An 18,376-nucleotide genomic window follows, 5' to 3' on the forward strand; every position below is an offset into this window, starting at 1 on the left:
TTTTCTCTCACTCTGTACACATGGTTTAGTACTGGATTAAAATCAATGTTATTTTGAGAATTTTATGAGACTATGAAATTCTAGAAGATGCTAAATCAAAGATGAAGTAATTGATTTAGAAGAAAATTTGATGATATATGGTTAAATAGATTAATATGGCTATATATTAACCTAATAAAAAGTCCTTTAAAACAATGCCAGCGTTTTTTGTCCAAATATAACTATACAAAGAAACTGTTGAATTAACATGAAATGTCAGATGTTAGGTAAATAGTATAATTTGAGACTTTAAAAAAAATGTTTGGATTTATTTGCAAATTATTTAAACTATTTGCAATGAGAAAAGGATATGAATACAAATGGAAATTTTATATTTTCATATGAATTTAAATTATTTACATTAAAAACAATTTTAGTTTAGACATTGTTATTATGTCTTTTACAAAATTTAGAAATTGCAAAAAATGAAAGGAAAATAAAATAGTCATATTCCACTCTAAGTGCTTAACTAATGTTCAGTGGAATTTGCTTTAAGTTACCCTATAGACATTTGTAATTTCATGTGTGGGCTTTTATTGAATATATCCTGTCATATCCAAATTTTATCAATTATGTTTCATGAACATTGAAAAATTCATGAATTTTATTTAAAATCTCTGTAACTCAAACGGTAAAGAATCTGCCTTCAATGCAGTAGACCTGGGTTCGATGCCTGGGTATGGAAGGTCTTCTGGAGAAGTAGAGAAGGGAATGGCAATCCGGTCCAGTATTCTTGCCTGGAGAATCCCATGGACAGAAGAGCCTTGTGGGCTGTAGTCCGTGGTGTCACAGAGAGTCAGACACGACTGAGCAACTAACACTGAGACTACTATTCTCTCAAACAAATGTGCAAAGTTATCTACTCATTTCAGTTTTTTCTATCATAAATAATACTATTTTCACTGCATTTTTATAAATCTTTCTGCAGGTTAAATTTAAATAATCTTCCTGAAGGTTAAATTCAAACAATGAGTTAAAGAGTTTTACTTCTATATTTCAAATTTTCTTTTAAAATATGTATCAACTTATGTTCCTATTATTGTGTATGAGTGCATTTTCTACTGCACCACTCCAACACTAGTCTCTATCTTTTAAGTCATCACTATTTTGATAGGAGAACATGGCATCTTTGTATTTTTGAAACTTTTTCTAAATTTTGAACTTGGATAGCACACAGATTCAATAGTTTTACACTTAGAAGGGCTGTTTCACAAAAGGAAATTATTTTGAATGTGATAAAATGCAAAAAATCCTGAGTAAGTTGCTTTTGAAAACTGACCTTCCCTCTCTAGAAGCCAGACAGTGGCATACTGTTGTTCTCTTCATTTTTACCCTTGATGTGTTCCTGATGCTGCTAAGTCACTTCAGTCGTGTCTGACTCTGGGCGACCCCATAGATGGCAGCCCACCAGGCTCCCCCATCCCTGGGATTCTCTAGGCAAGAACACTGGAGTGGGTTGCCATTTCCTTCTCCAATGCATGAAAGTGAAAAGTGAAAGTGAAGTTGCTCAGTCATGTCCAACCCTCAGTGACCCCATGGACTGCAGCCTTCCAGGCTCGTCCATCCATCGGATTTTCCAGGCAGGAGTACTGGAGTGGGGTGCCATTGCCTTCTCTGTCATATGTTCCTAATGTGAAGCAAAAGGTAGTTCCTGGGATTTAAACTACAGAAGTTTGTAGCAGTGACAAAGGCTGTAGCAGTGGCAGTAGGATCAGTAGAGTTGTAACTAGTGATGTTCTGGTAAATGTTAAACAATTGACCATCTGAAGGTGGGAGGAAGCCCTGGTATATAGTGTTTGCCAATTTTTATGATGTAAATATTTTCATCATGTCTGATTTCAAGCTTGCTACATCATGTCCCTAAACGTGGAGTTGGAAGGAGGTGCTCAGGAGCACAAGTTTCCCTAGTGCTCAATAGTAAAGAATCTCCCTACCATATAGGAGATGTGGGTTCAGTCTCTGGGTGGAAAAGATCCCCTGGGAAAGGAAATGGCAACCCACTCCAGTCTTCTTGCCTGGGAAATCCCATGGACAGAGGAGCCTGGTGGGCTACAGTCAGTGGGGTCACAAAGAGTTGGACCCCACTTGTTTAGTTGGCAACTAAACAAGCTCAGGAGCACACCGTGATAGGGTTGTCACCACCCAGACGCAATAGGCATAACCTCATGAGCATTGATGAAGATGAACTGCAGTAAAGTGATGAAAGTGAAAGTGTAACCCACATTGCTGGCAGATTCTTTACCAACTGAGCCACCAGGGAAGCCCGAGACCACTGGAGCAGGTAGCCTATCCCTTCTCCAGGGGATCTTCCCCACCCAAGAATTGAACCGAGGTCTCCTGCATTGCAGGCAGATTCTTAACCATCTGAGCTACCAGGGAAGCCCAGGGAAGGGATTCCCTCCTACCTCAGTTGGTATAGAATCTGCCTGCAATGCCTGAGACCTGGGTTCAATTCCTGGTTTGGGAAGATCCCCTGGCGAAAGAAGTAGCAACCCACTCCAGTATTCTTGCCTGGGCAATCCATCCGACAGAAGAGCCTGGTAGGCTACAGACCATGGGGTCGCAAGAGTCGAACATGACTTAGTGATTAAAACCAACCAAAGTGATGAAGCTGAGTATTTACTATCTTTTATCTAATTTTTTTCAATTAACTAATAAGTTTACATAGTTTCAGTTTTAATAACAGCATGTTAAACAACCCACTCACGAATTTCCTTAAAATATAATGGTCACCTTTTGGCAGGTAGCATGGACCAGCTGCAGCACCCCAAGTTTATAGTCTGATTTCAGAGTGTAAATAGCCCATATACAGAAGACACAGTATGATTTTTTAGAAACTTGAAATATACTCAGAATAGTTTCCTTTTATTGCTAAATAATGGAAAATGTTTTATTAATGCAGAATTCCTGTTATTTATCTCTTAATTTGGTCAGAACTGTACAAAAAAACCCTCCAAAACCTGTAGAATTAATATTAAGAAATATCAGATATTTTATGAACACACCATTCTAGAATTTTCTCATTTATTATTTTCAAATTATTTGTAATGGGAAAAGCATTTGAATACACATGAAAATGTTAGACTTTTCGTTAAGTTTAAAAGACTCCCAGTACTTTCCTCTGTTTCAATTTTTGTGCCTAAAATATGTAGCTATGAATATAATACATTGCTACATTTTCATGTCTATATACATCATGCTGTTCATTCATTTTTCTCATTCAAAAAATATACATGAAATGCCTAAAATACTTCAGGCATAATTTACATACTTAAAATGTTCTGCCATTTACATATTTCCACATGCTTTGGAGTCTACATCACAATCATCCCCCTCTGGCTCTACTATAATTCTAAAATTTCTCTTGGCTTCCAATTTTGGCTTCCTATATATAGTATATAGGCTGTATAACAGCCAGACTGATCCTTCCAAACATAAGTCAAATCATATAGCTTTCCTCTTAGAAAAACATCCCATAGAATAAAATCAAAACCCCTCACCACTCGCCTGTATAATCTGGTCCTCCCAAACACTCTTCCTTCAGTTGATTTCACCTGTGCTCCTTTAACCCTTTTTGCTTCTTGAACATACCAGCATTATCCACCCTTTAAACATTATTCAACCTCTAAGCCTCTGTTCTTGCCACTGTCTGGAATTCTGTGGATTTTGGCACTGCCGGTTATTTCTGTCATTTTTGTTTCTGCTCAGATGTCACCTTCTCAAGGAAGAATTATTATATGTCCATCAATGTAACATAGCCCCCTACTCTAGTGCTTTTCATATCACATCATTTTTTCAATTTATTCATATTTATAGCTATTAGAATTATTTATTAATTTATACTGTTCACTGTCTATATCCTTACTTGTATCTAAGCTCTGTGGGATCAAGTTCTTGCCTGCCTTGTTCAATCCTTGAATCCTTAGAACTCAAGGGACATATCTGGCACGTAACAGGGTATTAACAAATAATTGTTTAATTAATTAATGGTTTCTGTACAGAGGAAGATTTAGTTATAAGAATAATTGGGGCAACTTAAACTGTAATTTAGATGTCTAGAATGTTGATATGCTATCCTATTGGGCACATGATTTATGCCATGCTAATCTACAAATTTGATTCTTACAAAGATTAAGACTTCATATCAGAGATATTCTAGAAAATTGATTAGACATGGTAATCTGTAACTCTATTTATCTCTGACCTGAACACTGTCATCTGCTGTCTTAATAAATTATTCCCTTTCAGATTGCTTATAGTTCACATAGAGGCAAGCATAACACTGCAAATGTTTCATCACAAGCATACTATGTCTGATACATTCTATATTGTCTTTTAAGAATCCTTTGTTTTTATAGATCACTGTGAATGAAATTAAGAATCAGGTGAAATTTAACTATACATTTTAATACAAAGTAATTTATCTTAATGGCAACCCACTCCAGTATTCTTGCCTGGAAAATCCCATGGATGGAGGATCCTGGTAGGCTACAGTCCATGTGGTCACAGAGTTGGACATGACTGAGTGACATCACTTCACTTCACTTCTTCATGAAATACACACTTATAAAACTTCAGAATATAAATTGGCAAAACACATCCACAGAGAAGCAGTATTTCCTTACTGATGTGTCAATGTGCATATTTTGAGCTTTTATTTTTCTTTTAGTTTTAAACACACTAAAGCCATCTTACTCAAATCAAGAGTTTCAAGGACATTTTAGCGTTTGGACTACTTAAAATCAAAAAAGGTAGTCATTTGAACCCTTTAAAGTGTTAGTAATATGACCAGATATTTGCACTTGAAAAATTACTTTGTTGTTTGTGGAAAATATATACAGTAGGAGAGTAAGATATAAGGAGATGAATTACAAGGTTATTATCATAGAATGATTAATATGATGATGGTCTGGATTGGAAAGAAGGCAGTGGTAAAGTCTAGGATAGGTTCTAAAAGAACGAGACATCTTTTCTGCTTGATTTAAAGTTACTATAGATTTATTTTGTTGACTTTATGTCTTCTAATAAATCTGCAATTTATCCTGATGTTACCATAGATGATATTATCTAAACATTTAACCTACTATTTTTGGTAACTCCAAGCTATTTAGTTAAACTACATAACCAAAGCCACTGACTTCAACACTGATGAAAAACACATTTTGTTTTTTCAGTTTGTTCTCTTCCCAGTAGCAGAAGTTAAAGGGCTAGGAAACCGTTCTCTAGTGAAACCTTTAGATGTCTGACTACCGTTACTCACATGCTCCCTTCTCCACTGTCTATGTTTAATTCCTACTTTATGAAATTAAAGTTCTTCATTAACATCAGCAATTTTGCAAATACCTTAGTAAGCATTTTCAAAACAAAAAATAGTCTGAGCGTCTAATTTTATACAATAGCCTGTATATACATGGTGGTCTAAGGCTTACTTTAACCTGTCTTATTTAATGACAGGATGCCATATTCTTAAGTGATCTCCATATCTGTAACCTTGTAAATGTTCTGTATCATTTGAAAAATAAATTTCAATAAATAAATTACCTACTAGCCTAAAATTTTGACATGGTATATTATGTCACAGTAAAGTTAAGTTGAATGTCATTTTTATAAGTTAATCATCATAACTTTAAAGTTTTATATTTGTGACTATGAGACAATCAAATATTGTCATTCAAGAAATGCTATCACTCAAACCATTTTGAAATAATCAAATATTTTGTTTTCCTTTGCTATATTTTGTGAGGGATGCAAGAGAGTGAATCCAACCTGTATATTTCTAGGCTGACAAATATCTTACATTTAAAATTACCTCTAAAATATAAATTCCTTTTATTACCATTCAGTCATGACTACCCACTTAAAATGTTTTCTGACTCTATTGCAGTGCTTGACTCTTCTAGTTTTGTAACAAGACTAAAATAAATGTGAAGGTATCTGAGCAAACTAATACTTTTTCACATCTTTATATTTGATTTAGAGACTGACTCAGTGCCCTGTTCATTGTCAATGTATGAATGATCCATGTTTGTTTCAGCAGTTGATGGACAGGGTTAGGGACTCCCAGTAAAGAAGTTCTCAGAGGTTTACTTACCCTTCAGAAGCTTTGGGCAGTAATTCTAGGAGCAGATTTTGTCACTTTGTCAGACCATGCATAGCATCTCTCCATCTAAACTAATCTGGGTTCTCCTGAATCTTCCCCAAGGTTTTTTATTTATTTATTTTTTAGTTACTAGTAAGTTCACACAACACCCAAGATATTTTGTTCATTAACTTAGTTGCAGATATAATTTGATTATAAAAATCCACACTGGAATACATTATAAAAATAGAAGAGAAAATAAGAAATCATCCCCCAATATTTCAGTCCAATGCAGTCACTCAGTCATGGCCAGCTGTTTGCAATCCCATGGACTGCAGCACGCCAGGCTTCCCTGTCCATCACCAACACCCGGAGCTTAATCAAACTCATACCCATTGAGTGGATAATGCCACCCAACTATATTATCCTCTGTCATCCCCTTCTCCTCCCGCCTTCAATCTTTCCCAGCATCAGGGTCTTTTCCAATGAGTCAGTTCTTCGCATCAGGTGGCCAAAGTATTGGAGTTTCAGCTTCAGCATCAGTCCTTCTAATGAATATTCAGGACTAATCTCCTTTAGGATTAACTGGTTGGATCTCCTTGCAGTTCAAGGGACTCTCAAGAGTCTTCTCCAACACCACAGTTCAAAAGCATCAATTCTTTGGCACTCAGCTTACTTTATGGTTCAACTCTCACATCCATACATGCCTACTGGAAAAAAAATAGCTTTGACTAGATGGACCCTTGTTAGCAAAGTAATGTCTTTGCTTTTTAATATGCTGTCTACGTTGGTCACAGCTTTTCTTCCAAGGAGCAAGCATCTGTTAATTTCATGGCAGCAGGTACCGTCTGTAGGGATTTTGGAGCCCCCCAAAATAAAGTCTGTCACTGTTTCCATTGTTTCCCATCTACTTGCCATGAACTGATGGGACCAGATGCCATGATTTTAGTTTTCTGAATATTGAGTTTTAAGCTAACTTTTTAACTCTTCTCTTTTACTTTCATCAAGAGGCTCTTTAGTTCTTCACTTTCTGCCATAAGGGTTGTGTCATCTGTATATCTATGGTTATTGATATTTCTCCTAACAATCTTGATTCCAGCTTGTACTTCATCCAGTCCAGCATTTCTCATGATGTACTCTGCATATAAATTAAATAAGCAGGGTTACAATATACAGCCTTGACGTACTCGTTTCCCAATTTGGAACCAGTCTGTTGTTCCATGTCCAGTTCTTACTGTTGCTTCTTGACCTGAATACAGATTTCTCAGGAGGCAGGTTTGGTATTCCCACCTCTTTAAGAATTTTCCAGTTTGTTGTGATCCACACAATCAAAGGCTTTGGCATAGTTAATAAAGCAGAAGTAGATGTATTTTTGGAACTCTCTTGCTTTCTCAATGATCCAGCGGATGTTGGCAACTTGATCTCTGGTTCCTCTGGCTTTTCTAAATCCATCTTGAACATCTGGAAGTTCATAGTTCACATACTGTTGAAGTCTGGCTCAGAAAATTTTGAGCATTACTTTGCTAACATGTGAAATGAGTGTAATTGTGCAGTAGTTTGTGCATTCTTTGGCGTTGCCTTTCTTTGGGATTTGAATGAAAATGGACCTTTTCCTGTCCTGTGGTCACTGCTGAGTTTTCCAAATTTGCTGACATATTGAGGGCAGCACTTTCAGAGCATCATCTTTTAGAATTTGAAATAGCTGAACTGGAATTCCATTGCCTCCACTAGCTTTGTTTGCAATGATACTTCCTAAGGCCCACTTGACTTTGCATTCCAAGATGTCTGGCTATAGGTGAATGATCACACCATTGTGCTTATCTGGGTCATGAAGATCATTTTTGTATAGTTCTGTGTATTCTTGCTACCTCTTCTTAATATCTTCTGCTTCTGTTAGGTCCATACCATTTCCATCCTTTATTGTGCCCATCTTTGCATGAAATATTCCCTTGGTATCTCTAATTTTCTTGAAGATATCCCTAGTTTTTCCCATTCTATTATTTGCCTCTATTTCTTTGCATTGATCACTGAGGAAGGCTCTCTTATCTCTCCTTGCTATTCTTTGGAACTCTGCATCCAAATGAGTATATCTTTCCTTCTCTTCTTTGCCTTTTGCTTCTCTTTTCACAGTTATTTGCAAGGTCTCCTCAGACAACCATTTTGCCTCCAGTGAAAATAATTTTTCCCTCTGATAAAATTTACTCTCAAAACATTCCATATTTGTATAACACATTTGCTCTGCAGAACACTGATTCATTCAATGGACATCTACTGAACACCTGCAATATGTCAGGCTATTGCTAGGTTACTGGTTACAACAATTGGCAAGCCCTTCTGAAGCTTGCATGCAGCAACATGGATAGACCTGTAGCTTATCATACTAAGTAAAGTAAGTCAGACAAAAAAAGACAAATGTCTTATGACATTATTATATGTGGATTCTAAAATATGACACAAGTGAACTTATTTACAAAGCATAAAAAGAGCTGCAGACATAGAAGAAAAACTTATGGTTACCAAAGGGGAGAGGGAATAAGGAAGGAATAAATTAGAAGCTTGGGATTAACAGATGCATACTACTTATATGTAACACAGATAAACAAGGACTTACTGTATAGCACTGGAAACTATATTCAATATCTTACAATAAACTATAATGGAAAAGAATATAAAACATGTATGTTTGTACATATATATACACATAACTGAATCACTTTATTGTATACCAGAAATTACCACAACATTGTAAATCAATTTATAAAAATAAGAACGCTAATAGATACCAGGAAAATAAAGCGCTAATCCAAATAATAACATTTATCTAGATATAGATTTATTAAGGCCTATAAGAAAAAATAACAAGCTAATATAGAGAATAAAAGAGGTAAGACTGATTTAAATAAGATGAGCAGGTTAAGCCTCCTTTAAATAGGAGATGTTTAGGCTGAAGCCTAAAAAGGAACTAGACAGACCACACAAATGAGGCTAAGAGTCACAGGGACAAGGAAGGAGCATGACATGTTCAAGAAGCTGAAAAACCAGTGTGACTATTACATAAAGGGGATGAACTGGAGAGATTAGGAGGGGCAAAGCCATAAATGGCCATGATTCCATCTCAGACTCATACTCTTCTCCTCTCATTCTATTTCTCTCCCTTTTCCTATCCTTAAAGGTTTTTGTCAGATGTTTGTACTTTATTCTGTGTTCAGTGGGAAAATATTGATGAGCCTTTACAAGATGAGGGATGCAATCTGATTTAAGATCATCTTTGCTATAGTGCTGAAAACAGTTAAAGTGGAACAAAAGGGGAATTGGTGTGATTGGTAAGAAAATAGCAAGTTTGAAATCCAATCATTACAAGCAGATTCTCCTTCAGAAAGAATTGATATATAGGATAGTTTAATTTTTTTGTTGCTCTGAGATGTAAAGCAAATTGCAAGACATTTTCTAGCATAAATGACTAAAGAAGACATTGTATACAATTCAGAGGATGAAATGTACATTTTAAATGTTTTTAATAAAAATTTTCAGGTGGACTATTAGAGATATTAATAAAAATATAAAGAATTCATAAGCTGGCTGGAAGAAAATGTCTGTCTCATCTTGTTCAGCTCCTTCCCAAAGTTTGGAATTCCCCGCAGGACATTGATGGTTTATGCTCTCTCAGCATCGGCTGAAACACTGTTAGTGATGGGGAGGAAATTAACCCATTTCACAAGCAGTCTTGTAAATATCAAAAGCTTTAATCAACAGATTATAAATCTCAATCAGTTCTATAATGATTGAATTAGTTTCCAATAAAATCAAACTCATAGGATCAAACTATATACTGCTACATAATTGTTTCTTTTCTCTTCTGAAAGTGAAAGATGGGGCAGATTTAGGGGAAAAAAATAATAACATCTCTGGATATTTTAATCAAGTATTTAATTAGAGTCTTAAAAAAGGAAACAAAACCTTGTATAAGAACTATGATAATGACTATCTGCTGGCTTTAAGAAAAGTAGCTAAAAGGAGCCCAATTGGTGGTCCAGTTCAGTTCAGTTCAATCACTCAGTCATATCCGACTCTTTGTGACCCCATGGACTGCAGCATGCCAGGCTTCGCCGCCCAGCACTAACATCCAGAGCTTGCTCAAACTCATGTCCATCAAGTGCCATCCAAACATCTCATCCTCTGTTGTCCCCTTCTCCTCCTGCCCTCAATCTTTCCCAGCATGAGGGTCTTTTCCAATGAGTCAGTTCTTTGCAGCAGGTGACCAAAGTATTGGAGTTTCCACTTCAGCATCAGTCCTTCCAATGAATATTCAAGACTTATCTCCTTTAGGATTGATTAGTTGGATCTCCTTGCAGTCCAAGGGGCTCTCAAGAGTCTTCTCCAACACCATAGTCCAAAAGCGTCAATTCTTTGCACTCAGCTTTCTTTATGGTCCAACTCTCACATCCATACATGAAAACTGGAAAAACCATAGGTTTGACTAGATGGACCTTTGCTGACAAAGTAATGTCTCTGCTTTTTAATATGCTGTCCAGGTTCTTCACAGCTTTTCTTCCAAAGAGCAAGAGTCTTTTAATTTTATGGCTGCAGTTACCACCTGCAATGATTTTGGAGCCGAAGAAAATAAAATCTGTCACTGTTTTCATTGTTTCCCTTCTATTTGCCATGAACTGAAGGGACTGGATGCCATGATCTTAATTTTCTGAACGTTGAGTTTTAAGCCAAATTTTTCACTCTTTCACATTCATCAAGAGGCTCTTTAGTTTCTCTTCACTTTCTTCCATAAGAGTGGTGTCATCTGCATATTTGAGGTTATTGATATTTCTCCTGGCAGTCTTGAGTCCAGCTTGTACTTCGTCCAGTCTGGCATTTCACATGATGTACTCTGCATATAAGTTAAATAAGCAGGGTAACAAAATACAGCCTTAATGTTCTCCTTTCCCAATTTGAAACTAGTCCATTGTTCCATATCTGGTTTTAACTGTTGCTTCTTGACCTGCATACAGGCTTCTCAGGAAGCGGGTAAAGTGGTTTGGTATTCCCATCTCTTTAAGAATTTCCCACAATTTGTTGTGATCCACACAGTCAAAGGCTTAAGCATAGTCAATAAAGCAGAAGTAGATGTTTTTCTGGAACTCTCTTGCTTATTCAATGACCCAATGGATGTTGGCATTTTGATCTCTGGCTCCTCTGCCTTTTCTAAATCCATCTTGAACATCTGCAAGTTCTTGATTCATGTACTGTTGAAGCTTAGCTAGGACAATTTTGAGCAATATTTTGCTAGCATGTGAGATGAGTGTAATTGTGTGGTAGTTTGAGCATTCTTTGGCATTGTTTTTCTTTGGGATTGGAATGAAAACTGACCTTTTTGAATCCTATGGCCACTGCTGAGTTTTCCAAATTTGCTAACATATTGAGTGCAGCACTTTCACAGCATCATCTTTTTTGATTTGAAATAGCTCATCTGGAATTCCATCACCTCCACTAGCTTTGTTCATAGTAATACTTCCCAAAGGCCACTTGACATCACACTCCAGAATGTCTGGCTCTAGTTGAGTGACCATACCATCATGGTTATCCTAGTCCTTATGTTAAATGTGGTTTTTTGGAAATGTTAAATTAAATTAAAAAAAAGAAAATAAATATGTTTTAATTTTAAAATGCTTTCATGGTATAGAAATTCATATTATTGAAACCATTAAAGTTATAGGATAAGAAAACCTGCAGATATTGAAGCTATATCTGAAAATATCTAAAAGGGAGATTTACTCAAGATATGGAAAATAATGATTAACATCACTTGATCACTAAGATTCAGAAATAACAATGTGGCTACCATATTTAGTCACTCCCATATTTCCTTTTTCAGTATTATGATAATATCATAACGGAAATAATTGTATGCAGACCCTTTTATATATATATATTTTTAATTTCCATGTGTTTCTTAGAAAAGATTCCCAGAAGTGGAAATACAGGATTAAAGGGAAGGATCTTTCAAAGACTTGGTGGCCCCTACTTGACAATTGTCAAATTGCTACCCAAGTAGTAATGCCCACATTTCATTAAAGAAGCTTCATTTCTTCATTAAAGAGGCTTTTTTTTTGGTTTATCTCACTAACATTTTGCTATTCAAAAATTTTATAAATTAAGCAAAGTTATTATCTCATAATTTTTAATATTTGCTACCTAGATGATTAATATGTTTAATAGTTACTTATCTTACCAATTCTTCTTAATTCTGATTAGATTATGTTTTGTTTACTATTAATTTTCTTTAAATTTTTATAACCAGTTTATCAAGATTTTAAACATTTTCATGCCATATTTTTACCAAATATTTTTCAAGTTCAGTCACTCAGTCGTGTCCAACTCTTTGCGACCCCATGGACTGCAGCACGCCAGGCTTCCCTGTCCAACACCAACATCCAGAGCTTGCTCAAACTCATGTCCATCAAGTTGGTGATGCCATCCAACCATCTCATCCTCTGTCGTCCCCTTCTTCTCATGCCTTCAATCTTTCCTAGCATTAGGGTCTTTTCCAGTGAGTCAGTTCTCCTTCACATCAGGTGACCAAAGTATTAGAGTTTCAGCTTCAGCATCAGTCCTTCCAATGAATATTCAGGACTGATTTCCTTAGGATGGACTGGTTGGATCTCCTTGCAGTCCAAGGGACTCTCAAGGGTATTTTCCAACACCACAGTTCAAAAGCATCAATTATTTGGTGCTCAGCTTTCTTTAAAGTCAGTGAGACTTTCTTTAAAGTCTCACATCCATACATGACTACTGGAAAAAACTTTGACTAGACAGACCTTTGTATTTAAATATTATTGACACCAGATTGGTGTTTTAGTTTTAAATAAAATCATTAATTTCTATTATAAAAATTCTCAAATATTTAGTGCACATGAACAAGAAATAATAGAATAATATATGTAAGTCTATTTATGTGAAATTCAGAAAGAATATAATAAAGCAATTTTAAAAAGGTATATATGTAAAACTTCCCCCAAAAGAGATTGATTAGCACAAAATTCAGCATAGTGCTCCAAAGGGCAATCAAGAAGAGGTTTATAGAATGGTGACAATGCTATTTATTTGCCTGCTGATAGGCATACAGACATTTTTTGCTTTTTCTAAACAGCATTTTAAAAAAATATTAATTTACATAATTTATTTCAAAGTTGTAAAAGTAAAAAGAGTTTTGGCACAGCTGAAGATTATTGAATTTGGTATTTTATAGGTCTGTATTAGTTAGTTAGGGCTGCCATAACAAAGCACCACAGACTGAGTGACCTAAACAACATAAATGTATTTTCTTTCAACTCTGGATACTAGACGTCTGAGGTAAAAGTGTTGACAGGTATGACTTCTTTGGAGGCCTCTCTCTTTGGCTTGTAGATGGCCATCTTCTTCCCCATCTTCATGGGTCTTCCCTCTGTATATATCCGTGTCCTAAATTCCCTTTCTTATAATAATACCAATTATATTAGACAAGACCTCACTCTCATAACATAACCCTATTTTAACTCAATTACCTCTTTAAGAACTCCATCTCCAAATATAGTCATATTCTTAGGTACTAGGGATTAAGGCTTCAGTATATGAATTTTTAGTGGTAAAATCCAGTCCATAAAAAAATCACTGGAATTTCAAAAGGAAAGCCTCCATAAGATAGCATGGGTGAAACTGTTATTTCTCTAAGCAATCTACACAGTTCTTATATCCTAAAGAAAGGTGGCAAAAGCAGAAGCAGGTGGGTAAGATGGAAGAGGGCTAGGGCCTATGTTTATTTAGTTATTTATTTATTTTTTTTTTTCAATCCCGAACTCCCAATCTACAACCTCCATTCTCCCCTGGTAACTATAAGTTTTCTCAATCTGTGAGTCTGTTTCTGTTTTGTAGATAATTTTATTGATATTTTTCTTAAGATTCTGCATATAAATGATATCATCTGATATTTGTCTTTCTCTGTCTGACTGGCTTCACTTAGTGCAGTAATCTCTAGGTCTAGCCATGTTGCTGCAAATAGGCCTTATTCCATTCATTTTAATGTCCGAGTAATATTCCACTGTGTGTATGTACCACATACACTTTAGCCATCCATCTGCTGATGGACATTTAGATTGCTTCCATGTCTTGGCTAGTGTAAACAGTGCTGCAGTGAACATAGTGGTACATGGATCTTTCTGAACCATGTTTTTCAATGGGCATGGCAGGAAAAGCCTGCTCTGATAGGATAACAGTGGAAAAAATAATCAAAAGAAGTAAGGAAATGGCCCATGCAATTAATGGTCCATGCAGGAAAAGTATTTCTACAGTAACAATAAAAAGCCTCAAGCAAGAAGGTATACTTGATAGCTCAAGGGCAAGCAAGATCAACATGCCTGGGGCTGAGCACGCTAGGGGGAGAGTGGACACAGCAAGTCTGAAGAGTTAGATAGGACCTGAGTCATAACTAGATTTATAGATCTTGGTTGAGAACATTGGAATTTACTCTAAATGTGAGAAGAAACCACTGAAGCATTTTAAGATGTGGACCGACATGATTAGATTTATATTTTACAAGTTGTGTTTTTTCAATTCTTTGGAAAGAGGTAGAAATTTTGTGAATTGTGGAGGAAATCTCTGTCAATATCAGGAAATAAGGAGGGCAGGAAATAGCAGCCTAAAGGTGAGAGTCAAAGCAAGAGATGATATCAGCTTTGACTTTGTGTGTGTGTGTGTGTGTGTGTGTGTGTTAGTCCCTCTGTCATGTCCAACTCTTTGTGACCCCATGACTATAGCCCACCAGGCCCTCTGTCCAAGGAATTTCCCAGGCAAGAATACTGGAGTGGATTGCCATTTGCTTCTCCAGAGGAGCTTCCCAACCCAAGGATTGAACCTGGGTCTCCTGCATTGCAGATGGTATCCTTACCATCTGAGCCACACTATTTGACTAGAATGATCACAGTGAAAGAAGTGAGTTTTCCAAGTTTTATTTGGAAGAAGACCCAAAAATATTTTCTGATGAGAGAGAGGGTGAAAGAAGAATTGGTATGACTCTTAAAAGTTTAGGTTAACCAACGGAATCATCTACTGAAATGGCCAAAAGAATATCTACTTCAATAGAATCAATTACTGAAAATAGATAATTGGAGAAAATAATTAGGAGTTCAAATTTTGATATGCTACTTTATGCTATGTCTATTAGACATCCAGGTGTATAGATTTTAAAGCAATCATCTAGCCGAACAGAAACTAGCTGAGGTCAGATAACAAATTTGTCAGAAAACCAATTGGCACAACTGTGTAAATATCTATAGCCCATACCAGCCTGATACAGACATAGAGATAGCAGAGAGTTGTTGGTGTTGCCCAAAGCTGGTGCATTGCATGGTAATAGGAGATCAAGGGAAACAAGGATGTATTACTTCTAGTTAAAGAAGAATTTAAATAGCTGGACAGAGTGTTCATATCTATTAGGAGATTTTCAGCTGGCAGAAGCAAACTCTCAACTCAAAATTGCTTGAGAGATAGGTAGGCTTTCCACCATTGTGACATCAGTGCCTCAAACATATAATCAAGGACCAGTCACCCCACTCACCCAGATTTGTCTTCTTGGGAGGTCTCAGGATTAGGTTCATTCTAAAGCTCATCTAAGGCTCTCTGTGCTTGCATGATGGCTGCGACAGTACTAGAAATTATTCATACAGACTTGATGACCTCCAATAAAGAAGAGTTCTGTCTCTTTTGAAACTCCATTTTTAAAATGAAGGATCTTTCCCAGAAGAACTTTAGAAAACCTTTCCTTGTTATCTAGAACTGGGTCACATATCTACCTTTAAACTAATAAAATGGCATTTGCATGATTGCTCACTGTGATAAAAATTTACCACAAATCTGGGGATAAAAAATATCTTCCTTGAGGGGAGAACATCTGAACAAAACATGGAAATGTGTTGACAAGGAAGCAAAGAGAAGAAGATTTCAACTTTAACTTTTAACTTTTCAGAGTTAACTAACAAGGTAAATATCCATAGAAATAGGGAAAGAAAGAAGAGGAAATTAGGTCAAGAGCAACTTCATAAAAGTGTAGAAGAGAAAGGCAAGTTACAGGAAGGATAGAAATCTAGCTTCAAAAGAAGAAAATTTAGGCAAGATTAATTTTTTAATTGAAATAAAAAGGAGACTTCACCAACAAGGATCCTGAGACTTAAACAAGGATTTAGGATGTCAAACAAGTAGCCAAAGAGTATGTCAATAAACTGAGAGAACTGTAATCCAAAGACAGTAAATACAAGTTTACTCTCAAAATTATATATGTGGCACTACCGCTCTTAAGGAAACTGACCTAAATCAAATCCCTTTTGATTATACAGTGGAAGTGAGAAATAGATTTAAGGGACTAGATCTGATAGACAGAGTCCCTGATGAACTACGGACAGAGGTTCATGACATTGTACACGAGACAGGGATCAAGACCATCCCCAAGAAGAAGAAATGCAAAAAGACTGTCTGAGGAAGCCTTAAAATAGCTGTGAAAAGAAGAAAAGCAAAAAGCAAAACAGAAAAGGAAAGATATACCCATTTGAATGCAGAGTTCCAAAGAATACCAAGGAGAGATAAGAAAGCCTTCCTCAGTGATCAATGCAAGGAAGTAGAGGAAAAACAATAGAATGGGAAAGACTAGGGATATCTTCAAGAAAATTAGAGATACCAAGGAAACATTTCATGCAAAGATGGACTCAATGAGGGACCGAAATGGTATGAACCTAACAGAAGCAGAAGATATTAAGAAGAGGTGGCAAGAATACACAGAAAGAGATCTTCATGACCCAGATGACCACATGGTGTGATCACTCACCTAGAGCCAGACATCCTGGAATGTGAAGTCAAGTGGGCCTTAGGAAGCATCATTACGAACAAAGCTAGAGGAAGTGATGGAATTCCAGTTGAGCTATTTCAAATCTTAAAAGATGATGCTCTGAAAGTGCTGTTTTCAATATGCCAGCAAATTCGGAAAACTCAGCGGTGGCCACAGGACTGAAAAGGTCCGTTTTCATTCCAATCCCAAAGAAAGGCAATGCCAAAGAATGCTCAAACTACTGCACAATTGCACTCATCTCACATGCTAGCAAAGTAATGCTCAAAATTCTCCAAGCCAGGCTTCAGCAATACATGAGCCATGAACTTCCAGATGTTCAAGCTGGTTTTAGAAAAGGCAGAGGAACCAGAGATCAAATTGCCAACATCTGTTGGATCATCGAAAAAGCAAGAGGAGTTCCAGAAAATCATCTATTTCTGCTTTATTGACTATGCCAAAGCCTTTGACTGTGTGGATCACAATAAACTGTGGAAAATTCTGAAAGAGATGGGAATACCAGACCACCTGACCTGCCTCTTGAGAAACCTATATACAGGTCAGGAAGCAACAGTTAGAACTGGACATGGAACAACAGACTGGTTCCAAATAGGAAAAGGAGTACGTCAAGGCTGTATATTGTCACCCTGCTTATTTAACTCCTATGCAGAGTACATCATGAGAAATGATGGGCTAGAAGAAGCACAAGTTGGAATCAAGATTGCTGGGAGAAATATCAATAACCTCGGATATGCAGATGACACCACCCTTATGGCAGAAAGTGAAGAACTAAAAAGCCTCTTGAGGAAAGTGAAAGAGGAGAGTGAAAAAGTGTGAAAAGAGTAAAAAAGAGTGAAAAAGTGTGGAAAGAGTAAAAAAGAGTGAAAAAGTTGGCTTAAATCTCAACATTCAGAAAACTAAGATCATGGCATCTGTTCCCATCACTTTATGGCAAATAGATGGGGAAACAGTGGCTGACTTTATTTTGGGGGGCTCGAAAATCACTCTAGATGGTAATTTCACTGCAGATGAAATTAAAAGATGCTTAATCCCTGGAAGAAAAGCTATGATCAACCTAGGCAGCATATTAAAAAGCAGAGACATTACTTTGCCAACAAAGGTCCGTGTAGTCAAGGCTATGGTTTTTCCAGTGATCATGTATGGATTTGAGAGTTGGACTGTGAAGAAAGCTGAGCACTGAAGAATTGATGCTTTTGAACTGTGGTGTTGGAGAAGACTCTTGAGAGTCCCTTGGACTACAAGGAGATCCAACCAGTCAATCCTAAAGATCAGTCCTGGGTGTTCATTGGAAGGATTGATGTTGAAGCTGAAACTCCAATACTTTGGCCACCTGATGCAAAGAGCTGACTCATTTGAGAAGACCCTGATGCTGGAAAAGATTGAGGGCAGGAGGATAA

The 18,376-nt window shown here is 36.6% G+C and overlaps 1 protein-coding gene across 1 annotated transcript in view; it reads left to right on the forward strand.

Moving 5' to 3' along the window:
* The window catches only part of CNTN1 (contactin 1), a 430,610-nt gene that overhangs the window by 381,367 nt on the left and 30,867 nt on the right, over positions 1–18,376 (forward strand). The gene's annotated exons all lie outside the window — the stretch shown is intronic.

The sequence above is a fragment of the Bos mutus genome, chromosome 5 (assembly GCF_027580195.1).
Source record: "Bos mutus isolate GX-2022 chromosome 5, NWIPB_WYAK_1.1, whole genome shotgun sequence".
Classification (NCBI taxonomy): Eukaryota; Metazoa; Chordata; class Mammalia; order Artiodactyla; family Bovidae; genus Bos; species Bos mutus.